The 11249-nt window shown below is 43.1% G+C and overlaps 1 protein-coding gene across 1 annotated transcript in view; it reads right to left on the minus strand.

Annotated features, from left to right (window-relative positions):
- Positions 1-10405, minus strand: part of TRPC5 (transient receptor potential cation channel subfamily C member 5) — a 347276-nt gene extending 336871 nt beyond the window's left edge. The window contains exon 1 of the mRNA XM_070785143.1: positions 9534-10405. The gene's annotated coding sequence lies outside the window, so the exon portion shown is untranslated. The remainder of the gene's footprint in view (positions 1-9533) is intronic.
- Between the last annotated feature and the right edge of the window lie 844 nt (positions 10406-11249).

The raw sequence follows: 11249 nt of genomic DNA on the forward strand, positions 1-11249 counted from the left end.
GGATGGAGCTAAGGTTGCTAATTCAGATGAAATCTTAAAATTGGGAGATTATCCTGGATGATCCACGTAGGCCCAATGTGATCATGTGGGTTCTTAAAAACAGAAGAGGAAGGCAAACAAAGATGCAATGGAAGAAGAGGCAGGGGAAATTCAAATTGTGAGAGGGGCTCAACCTACCCTGATTGGCTTTGAAATTGGAGGTATGGGGTCACAGACCAAAGAATGTGGGGGCCTGTAGAAACTAGGAATGGCATTGAATTGACGGCAAAAAAAAAAAAAAAAGGACTTCAGTCCTACAACTGCAAGGAAGTGAATTATGCCAACAACCTGAGTAAGTAAGGAGACAGATTCTCTCCTAGAACGTCCAGTAGAGAATGCAGACCTACTGACACTTTGATATTAGCCCACTGATCCCTATGTCAGACTTCTGACCTATAGAGCAATAACAATAATAAATTTGTGTTGTTTTAAACTGTTCAATTTATGGTTCTTATAGCCACAATAGAGAACTCATACAAAGATTTTCAGTAATTTATATCAACGGCTATTGTTAATTTAGGGTAATCACAGAAATCTTAGAAATTAATGATTTATATTTTATGTTATAAGATTATTGATGCCATATTAATCTGATCCTCTTGAAAATCAATGGATGTTGGGCAACCTCAGATCCAATAGGAACTGGATGTCTCAAACCTTAAACCAAAGGACTGGGGCCCAGAAGTTGTGGTATCTGTCTTTTTGTCTTTGCCATTAAGCTATGTAGCCACCAATAAGTTTTTAGATGAATCAAGTGCTTAGTGATTTTATTGGAATTTATAAAACTTATTGTAACTTATAGAATTACTGAAATCCATAGGTACTCTACCTATATATTTTACAGGTGCGAAAGTTGAGGAGGTAGCGAGCACCATGGGCTGGGAGGAGACAGAAGTTGCTTATTTTTTTCACCTGTGAAATAGTGATAGGTATAGTATTTACCTATGTCAGCAAATCATAAAATAAGCAATTTAATTAATTTCTTTGAGCTTTAATTTTATCTGTAAAATAAGCATGATAATGTACCTTTTCATCGAGTTGTGGAAGTTTAAATGAGATACTACATATGAAATGCTCGGCACATAAATAAGCACTGTCTAGGCCTCAACTGTTATCGTTGAGCTGACCATTGTAAGATGTGTGTTGATACGGTAAATTATTTCTTATCTAGCATCAAGTCATTACTGGCTGGAGGAAAATAATTGCAATTTAGCTCAAGATTTAAGTATAATATTTTCATCTCTTTTGTAGTCTTAGATTTTAAAAATTTGAGTTTTCTGCTATGCGTTTACTTGCATCCTTTCTTTTACTCATATCATCTCACATCCTTCCTATGAGGTAAGAGGTATTATTCACCCATCTTATAGATTATCATCAGGCCAGAAGTCTTGTAATATTTAGTTCTGCCCCTAGAATGCTATTTCAGCCTTGATTTTTTTCACAGTTGCTCCATTGAAGGGTGTGTGTGTGTTTTTCTTTCTGTGTGTACATATGTTTGCCTGTTGCATATATGCACAAAAAATGCATAGAGAGTCTTACTAACTTTCTAACTTCCTAATTTTGAGATATACCATATAAAATAAAGCTACTTCTGATTTCAGCCTTACTCTATGAAGTGATTCAGAGTAATTCAACTGTAATTCTTTCTGAATAATATTTGTTTCGAAGCCTCAAATATATTTTACTTTGCATGTATTTCTCGGTGTTCTATCCATGGAAAGCCCAACATGACTTGCACCAATTAGAAATAGATGTTACATGCCTCAAGCTAAGTCACTTCAGTCGTGTCCGACTCTGTGCGACCCCATAGATGGCAGCCCACCAGGCTCTGCCATCCCTGGGATTTTCCAGGCAGGAACACTGGAGTGGGTTGCCATTTCCTTCTCCAATGCATGAAAGTGAAAAGAAAAAGTGAAGTCGCACAGTCGTGTCTGACTCTTCGCGACCCCATGGACTGAAGCCTACCAGGGTCCTCCGTCCATGGGATTTTCCAGGCAAGAGTACTGGAGTGGGTTGCCATTGCCTTCTCCAACATGCCTCAAGGCATAACATCAAATAGCTAATTTTCTAGTAAACTAAAATTATTGGCCAAATATTATTGATTATAATAATATTATATCTTCAATGTATTGATTATTCACAGTACACCAGTGTCTTATAGTGGCTAAAGGTTTATCAATTTTATCTTCTCAAAGATCCAGCTTTTAGTTTCACTGATCTTTGCTATTATTTTCTTCATATAAATTCTGTTCACTTCTGCTCTGATCTTTATGATTTCTTTCCTTCTATTAATTTTGGGTTACGTTTGTTTTTTGTCTAGTTGCATTAGTTGTAAGATTAGGTTGTTAATATTTGAGATTTTTCTTGTTTCCTGAGGTAACACTGTATTGCTATAAACATCCCTCTTAGAACTGCTTTTACTGTGTCCCATAGGTTTTGGGTCATCGTGGTTTTGTTGTCATTTGCTTTTAGTTATTTTTAAAAGTTCCTCTGATTTCTTCAGTGATCTCTTGGTTATTTAGTAGCATATTGTTTAGCTTCCATGTGTTTGTGTTTTTTTATGTTTTTTTTTTTTTTTTTTTTTTCCTGTAATTGATCTCTAACCTCACAGATTGTGGTTAGAAAAGATTCTTGATGTGATTTTAATTTTCTTAAATTTACCAAGGCTTGATTTGTGACCGAAGATGTGATCAACCTAGGAAATATTCCTTGTGCACTTGAGAAGAAGGTGTATTCTTCTGCTTTTGGATGAAATGTCCTATAAATATCAGTTAAGTCTATCTGGTCTAATGTGTCATTTAAGGCTGTGTTTATTTATTAATTTCCCGTCTGGATGAACTATCCATTGGTCCAAGTGAAATGTTAAAGTCCCCAAGTATTATGGTGTTATTGTCAATTTCCCCATTGATGGCTTTTGAAGTGAAGTGAAGTGAAAGTCGCTCAGTCGTGTTCAACTCTTTGTGACCCCATGGACTAAACAGTCCATGGAATTCTCCAGGCCAAAATACTGGAGTGGGTAGCCTTTCCCTTCTCCAGGGGATCTTCCCAACCCAAGAATTGAACCGGGGTCTCCTGCACTGCAGGCAGATTCTTTATTAACTGAGCAATCAGGGAAGCCCACTGATGGCTTTTAGCACTTACCTTATGTATCGAGGTGCTCCTATGTCTGGTGTGTAAATGTTTACATTTGTTTATTCTTCTTGGGTTGATGCCTTGATCATTATGTAGTATCCTTCCTTGTTTCTTGTGATAGTCTTTATTTTAGAGAACATTTTGTCTGATATGAGTATTGATGTTCCAACTTTCTTTTGATTTCTATTTTCTTGGAATATTTTTTTTCTATTCCCTCATCTTCAGTCTGTATGTGTCCCCAAGTCTGAAGTGGGTCTCTTGTAGACAGTATATACATGGGTTTTGTTTTTGTATCCAATCAGCCAATCTGTGCCTTTTGGTTGGAGCACATAATCCATTATATTTAAGGTAACCATCAATATGTATGTTCCTTTTACCATTTTCTTATTTATTTTGGATATGTTTTTGTAGGTCTTTTCCTTCTTTTGTGTTGCCCGTCTAAGGAATTCCTACAGCATTTGTTGTAAAGCTGGTTTGGTTTAACTTTTGCTTGTTCATAAGGCTTTTGATTTCTCTGTCAAATATAAATGAGAACCTCACTGGGTGAGTATTCTTGGTTGTAGGTTTTTCCCTTTCATCACTTTAAATATGTCCAGCCACTCCCTTCTGGCCTGCAGAATTTCTACTGAAAAGTCAGCTGATAACTTCATCGGGATTCTCTTGTATATTATGTTATTTGTTACTTTTCCCTTGCTGCTTTTAATACTTTTTCTGTGTATTTAATTTTTGTTAGTTTTATTAATGTGTCTCAACATGTTTCTCCTTGGGCTTATCCTGTATGGGACTCTGCACTTCCTGGACTTGATTGACTATTTCCTTTCCCATGTCAGGGAAGTTTTTGACTATAATCATTTCAAATATTTTCTCAGACTCTTTTTCTTCTTCTTCTGGGACACCTATAATTTGAATGTTGGTGTATTTCATGTTGTCCCAGAGGTCTCTGAGACTTTCCTCATTTCTTTTCATTCTTTTTTCTTTATTCTGTTCTGCTACAGTTATTTCTACCATTCTATCTTCCAGCTCACTTATCTGTTCTTCTGCCTCAGTTATTCTGCTATTGAATCCTCCTAATGTATTTTTCATTTCAGTTATTCTGTTGTTCATCACTGATTGTTTGCTCTAGTTATTCTAGGTCCTTGTTAAACATTTCTTGTATCATCTCAATCTGTGCCTCTATTCTATTTCTGAGATCTTGGATAATCTTTATTATCATTACTCTGAGCTCTTTTTTCAGGTAGATTACCTCTTTCCTCTTCATTTATTTGGTCTTGTAGGTTTTTATCTTGCTCCTTCATCTGCAACATATTTCTCTGTCATCTCATTTTTCTAACCTATTGTGTTTGTGCAGGCTACAGGATCATAGTCCCTCTTGCTTCTGTTGTCTGCCCTGTGGTGGCTGAGGTTGGTCCAGGGGCTTGTGTAGGCTTCCTGGTGGGAGAGACTGGTGCCTGTGCTCTGGTGGGTGGAGCTGAGTCTTTTCCCTCTGATGGGCAGGGTCACAACAGGTAGTCTGTCATGAGGTGTCTGTGAGCTTAGTATGACTTTAGACAGCCTGTCGATAAATGGGGCTGTGTTCCTGTCTTGCTGGTTGTTTGGTATGAGGTGTCTATCACTGGAGCCTGGAAGCAGTTAGGTGGAGCCAGGTCTTGGTGTCCAGAAAGATACCTCTAGGAGAGTGCATGCTGATTAATATTCATGGGCCTGGGAATTTTCTGGCAGTCCAGCATCCTGGACTCAGGGCTCCTACCCCAGAGGCCGAGGGGTAGGGCCAGAATTTGAACTCAGGTTTGTGTGAGTCTCCAAACCCAGGTAAACAGTACAATCCTATGGCCTGATTTCCTTTCAATCAACTCTTTTGCCCACACTTAAGGCTTTTATACTGAATACAAAGAGAAGTGGACCTGGGGAAATTTTATATATATATATATATAAATTATAGGTAATTGTTTATTTTCAAATGACTTTCTAATGCTTTGGGGGACAAGCTCTAGCCTCTCAAACTTTAGCATACCAAAAAATCACTGGGGGATATTCTTAAATGTCAGATTCTAATTTGGTAGGTCTGAGGAAGGGTCTGAGATTCTGTATTTATAAACATCCACCGGGGGTGATGCCGCTACTGGTGTGAGGACCACACGTGAAGTAGCAAGGCCTTAGCCTACTCTATTCTAACCTCTTTTTCCTATCCTTGTGATATTATAATGTGGAAATTCTTCATATCTTCCTTCTAGGCTGTAGTAGACATGTTTTATCGATGTATTTTCTCTAATCCTAAAAGAAACTAGGTTGGGAATCATGAAAATCAGGCATCAGGGCTAAAGAATGGAGGAAGGAAACAACACCCTCCTTGCAAACCTTCCTTCTTCTCATACTCTACTATAAAAACCATCAGTCTTGTCTTTTCTATTTCCTTTGTTTTGATTTTTCAGAAAGCGTGTGTGTATGTGTGTTTGTGTATGCATGCACATTAATGGGTACTGATTCTGAGTGTACAAAGTCTAAACCATAGTTACCAGATTCCACCAGCTTCCATTCCTCAAAACTAGTAGGGAGTAGCAGAGACTGGGTATTCTAGATGCCTTGCTGTTGGTGGTGTGAGCCAGGTCAATCAGATAAGTGTGAGCAACTAAATCTTTATCATGTTTAATTCTGCCCTCCACATGAATATACTGGCTGTAGGCATATGTCACGTTTTCTTAGCCAGCAAGTTGTGTGTGTGTGTGTGTGTGTGTCTATGTGTGTGTGTGTGTGTTGGGGGCAGATAGTGGGTGAGAAGGCAAGGCACAAAGATATGGCAATAAACTTTTAGGTATAAACACGGCATGGAAGTAGAGGGCTGTGATCCTGGTAAACCTGGCCTTTGTTACCTCTTAATTTTTTTGGAAAGATCTCCAAAGGGCTTTAGGAAATATATTCAATACTAGCAGGCAGTCCTGAGTTCTGGTTTTGGTTGTGTCACTAGCTAGTTCTCTGATTTGGGGAAGTCATTTCTACTCTCTGGGCCTCAAATTCTTTATAGGAGAAATGAGGGGATTGGACCCTGCCAAGATCACTGTTTATTTCCCACCATCAGCTCTTTCTTTGCCTTTGCTAAGGCAAAAAGCTGAGGCAATTTCATGGGCTACTAGCATCAACTCCACAGTGAATGATGGACAACCAAACCTAGGGAGCTTGCAAAGTTCCCTGACCAAGTGAACTGCAATTTTTGCTTTGCCCCACCAGCTTTTATTATCATTAGTTTTTGAAATCATCTATTTTTGCTCAAGTAAGTATGGTGTACATGTGTGTTTATGAAATCATAGCTGAGTCATTTAGGATTCATCCCTTGCTATTGGGAGGGGTTGGTTGGTCTCACTGGACAAAGGGTTTGAGAGACCCGTCAGCAGAAGGACTGCTATGAGAGTTTAGAAAGGATGATACTATGGAAATCTCAGCCACTAATTTCTGGACTCAGTGGCTAGCCTCAGCTTAGCCTTGGTCTGGGGCTGATTAGCTACAGCTTCGGCCTAGGATTAGGCATCATTTCTGTCTGCAGGCTGCAAACTTTGTCACATCCCTCCCTAAAAACCTGGAAACTAACCAGGACAGATTAGGTTGGTGGTATCTCAAGGCACAGGGCACTTTGGGGAGAAAGGTCCTGTCCCTCATATTTCCCACCAGCTCCCAGAAAGCTTCTGAATGGTTTTATGTACTTAGCTGAAAACAAGAAGCCTTGGCAGAAGTAAAGCAGATAGAAATGTTTTGGTCCCTCTGTTTCAGTGATGGAGCCATGGTCAAAGACAACTTAAAATATTTGGAAGCAGACTGGAGGGCAATAGCATGATACGTTTGAAATTATCCATTCAATAATTAAGCACCTGAATGGCTCATAGATTGGAATTTAAAATGCTAAGGAGTGGAATGAGATGGTAAAAGTGTAAATTTACTCCAGGGCTCCCGTTCTCGGGTTCTATGTAATTCTGTTTTACACAGTGTTTACAAGGTAAACCACAGGCTAGGCAATGTTAGGGTGCTTTACTTCCTAAGCAGTTTTTTGGACTAATCCCATCCCCCACCAAAGCAAAAGAAAGCAAACATCTGGATGGTTTTCTTTCCGTGTTTCAAAACATCTTTGGGTTCTGTCGTATCCTTTTCCTCTTCATCCCCACTGCATCTGTCATTTTCTGGCCTGACCTTCTCTAAGCATTGTGGTTCTGTGTGTCATTCTGGTTCTGGTTGTTAATTCTAGAAAGAATAGAATTGTAGGAATATAGTTCTCAATGCTGGTAGAAGTGGCAAATGTTATCTGGTCCAGGTCTCTATATTGGCGTCTACACTATAGCCAGGTGAATGTCTGTCAACACAGCTGAAGACTGCCTGATTCTGGATCCCCGCGCTTTCCACCTCCTTATGCCCTGAGGAACCATGGATCAGGATCCACTGCAGCAGCCAGATTTTCAACCAAGAAAGACCCACACCTTCGGTGTCATCCCTGTTTACACTTTCAGCTCTTTCCCTAGTAGGAAGCTGCTGATTCTTTTCTACCTGTCTGCAACCTGGTCTTTGCTATTTATGGGAAAGTGTAATTTTAACCTAAGAAGATATTTGCTTATGATGGCCTAAAAAAGTAACAGAATGGGCACCTTTTCAGATCCTACTTGAGTAATCCTTGTTCTGTTCTCTCTCTCAGCAGTGAGCATTAGAACAAATTGCCTGATGCAACATAAACAGTTCCACTTAATGCAAAATCTGTTTCTCTCATTTGCTGAGTTGGAAAGAGGCAATTCATTGTATTCCGGTAACATAATAATAAATAGAAAGTTTAACAGAAGAGCCTGGGTGCTTTGGAAGCACAAATTCAAATACTCCCCCCTCGGCTACAGCAGCACAGAGCCCAGATTGTATGGGGTTGATCTGAGTCCTTGAAAAAATACACACATACCATATGTATTACAACTTTATGAAAGCAGCGCCACACATACTCTATCTATCTATTTATCTATCTATGCCAAAACTTCGTGAAAACAGCATCTTCCAGGAACCAAACAGATTTCATGTGGCATTCAGATTTTCCTTCAACCTTGCAAATAGAGAAACCTTGTGGGTTTTCTTTATCCTAGGCTAAACATTTGCTTTGAGACCAACTTGGTACTGTGTGAATGCATTTCCATGTCTTTGACTTAGAATAAGCAAATGTTAAAGACTGGGTGAAAGGTACCATTTAACATCATTTATATCACAGCTTTTTAAGAGTCTATAGGAAAGGAAACATGATATAATACCAAACACCAACATCTGTAAAACACCAAAAAACAAAACAAAACAAAACAAAACAAACCCTGAGACTGACAATAGACAAGGACAAATTCTAATATGTAAACTTTACATATTTGCTAAATGCCATGAAAATAAATGTATAGAAATAGACAAGTGGATCTGGGTGCCATGTCAGTGGAGTAAATACTTCTCATTTGAAGCCAGGGCTGACACACACAGTCTTTAAGGAGAGCATTATTGATCAGCCTGTCTCTTGTACTCATATGATAAACTCAGGTAAAGTTCAGTGATCCTGTCTTCCCAACTGGTTTCCTAGCTCCAGGTTTTTTACAAGGGAGTAATAACCTTGGTAGCCATCACCAACCACATACTTGGTTATGGCCAGAAGACCCCAGGTTGGCAAAGGGGAGAAAGCCCTTCTCCCAGTTTCATTCTTAGAGACCATGGAGAAAGATCAGGAGCTGTGAATACAGCTCAGTACGTTTGTGTGTGTTGGAGAGGGGGACCATCATGACTGTTTGTCCAAGTCAGTGTGTGTTTGGGGGGAGGGGTGTCTACTTTGAGCAGAGATCTGACTGATGTCTCCCCATTTGCATTTCCTGATTCCTTTAAGGAGCCAGGAAAATGAATCTGGCCATTTCGTAAGTAAGTTTGATGGATACAAAACGGAAAGAAGGTGAATGGGGGCTCTGATTCCTGAGCCCTCATGAGCTCACCCATGGCTTTCCACATCTTAAAGTGGCTTTTGGCAAAAGGGCCAGTGTCTTTATTCCATTCCTGTCTCTCGGGTCGATACTGATCTCAGATCACTGTCCGGGGTAGAGACAAGCTGATTTAGAGGAACATCCCAAATAAAAACAACGTTTTTGGTCACTGCCAAGAGCCACCTTGTCCTAACACCTCTAGAGTCCCACCATATCTTTCTCCCTGTGTCCGAAAACAATCTGTTGCTGGCTTCGCTCTGCCCCCCACCACCCCAGCCCACAGCTAGCTAGCACCTCCCAGCCCTCAGCATCCCTGCACCTTCATTCAATCCCGCACCTCGCTGCCTTTTGGCAGCGCTCCGGCAGCAAAGCCATAAGGCTCTGGGCTGCCTGTTGACTTACCCCAGGCCAAGTGGTTTGTTCAGATCCGCGTTGTCTGGCGTCTGGAAGCCAAGGAGCTCGGTGCGGCCACCTTTACCGGTTCTCCCACGGCGCGCCAACAGCAGCCGCCTGGGACAGCCCAGCCCGGCCTCGAGGCTGCCTGGAGGGTGGGCGGATGAGCACAGGGAAAGGGGCGGGGTGTGTCGAGGCGCGTAAGTGCCCGCTCCTAGCGTGGTTTCTCCCTTCGCTTTTTAGTCATTCCCAAACTTCCCAGTGGCTGGCCATCTCTGCTCACCTTTAGCCTTCGTCAGCCTCCCCGAAACTCTTTGCTCTACCCGTGCCCCTGCCTTGTCCCCGCTCGCTTCTCCCGGCTCGCTGACCCAACCTGGGTGCCTTCAAACACACGCACCCCTTTCACGCAGCGTACCGCACAGTAAGAGCACGGGAAGAAACTGACACGGGAAACTGACAGAGGTAGCTGACGCGGGAGTATGAAGGAGACAGAGAAGACATAGGGAGAGACAGAGACCAGCATTCGCACTCTGACATGCACAAACGCATACTCCTGCGCCAGCTGCTAGGTAGTGGCTGGCGGGAACCCCGGTCACCCTTCCGAATCTTTCTAGACTAGATAGAGGTTTCTGTCCCCTTCTGCTGCCGCTTCTGAAAAATGCTATACAACGAAGGGGGAGAGAGAGAAGCAAAGAGGGGTGGGGAGGTAAAATCGAGGAGGCGCGCTCCTGTTCTCCTCCCCACCCCAGCTCCAAAAATGTCCAACCCTGAGCTCTTCCTTTTCCCTTCTATCTGCTCCTGGCTTTCCTCTGCTCCTTTTCTCTTTTTCCTCTCCTTTGGGTGGCTGCAAGCTGGAAGAACCAGTCGCGATTGGGGGCGGGGGTGTGGGGTGGGGTAGGGGAGACTGCCGCTGTCGGTGAAAGCACCTCTCACCTCCCCCAGTCCGGACCTGGAGCCTCACACAGTCTGAGCTCAAGGCAGGGGCGGGCGGGGCGGGGCGGGGGAAGCGGGCAGGGGGAAGGGAAGGAGGGAGAGGGAGGATGGGGCAGCCTGCAGGGGCAGCAGCTCCTGCTTCTCTGCAACTCGGTAGCCAGGGGTGGAAGGAAGCCGCAGCCGAAACCCCAAGGCAGCCCCGGCGCTGCCCTGTCCCACCGTCTCATCTCTCCCCCCTCGGTACGGAATTTTCTGTTTCCTTCGTTTGCTCTTCGCCGGGCCTCCCCCTCCCCTGGGTGGTGGCAGAGTCTGGGTGGCTGAGCGTGGTGGTTTCGGGTAGAGGGAACTGGACTGGAGCACCTCAGAGCGCCTGACTGGCAGAGTCTCTCTTTGCCCCCTTGTCCTGAGTGCCCCTTCTTTGGACTGACCCCCAACCCCTACCCCGCTCAACCTGGGCTCTGAACCGGCAGGCGGTGGCGGGGCTGCGCGGGCAGCCACGGGTCATACCGGAGGAAGGGGAGGTGAGCGAGGGAGAACGCGGGCGAGCACCGGTGGAGAGGAGGACCCTGAGTGGCCAGGAGCTGACCTGGGGGTCTTCTATCCCTGACGGGTCTAGTGTAACCCAGTGCAGGCAGCCTGGCAGCACAGCCCAGTTCTCACACCCTTGCCCCTCTCACCCATAGGTTAGAGTCGGTCTTCCCAGCGCCAACCTAGGTTGAAGGGGAGTGGGGATGGTTAGTGGTATTGTAGAATGAGAGAGTTAAGTTGCTTAGTGGTGGCAGCGGTTTCTCT

This window comes from Bos indicus, chromosome X (genome assembly GCF_029378745.1).
Source record: "Bos indicus isolate NIAB-ARS_2022 breed Sahiwal x Tharparkar chromosome X, NIAB-ARS_B.indTharparkar_mat_pri_1.0, whole genome shotgun sequence".
Lineage (NCBI taxonomy): Eukaryota > Metazoa > Chordata > Mammalia > Artiodactyla > Bovidae > Bos > Bos indicus.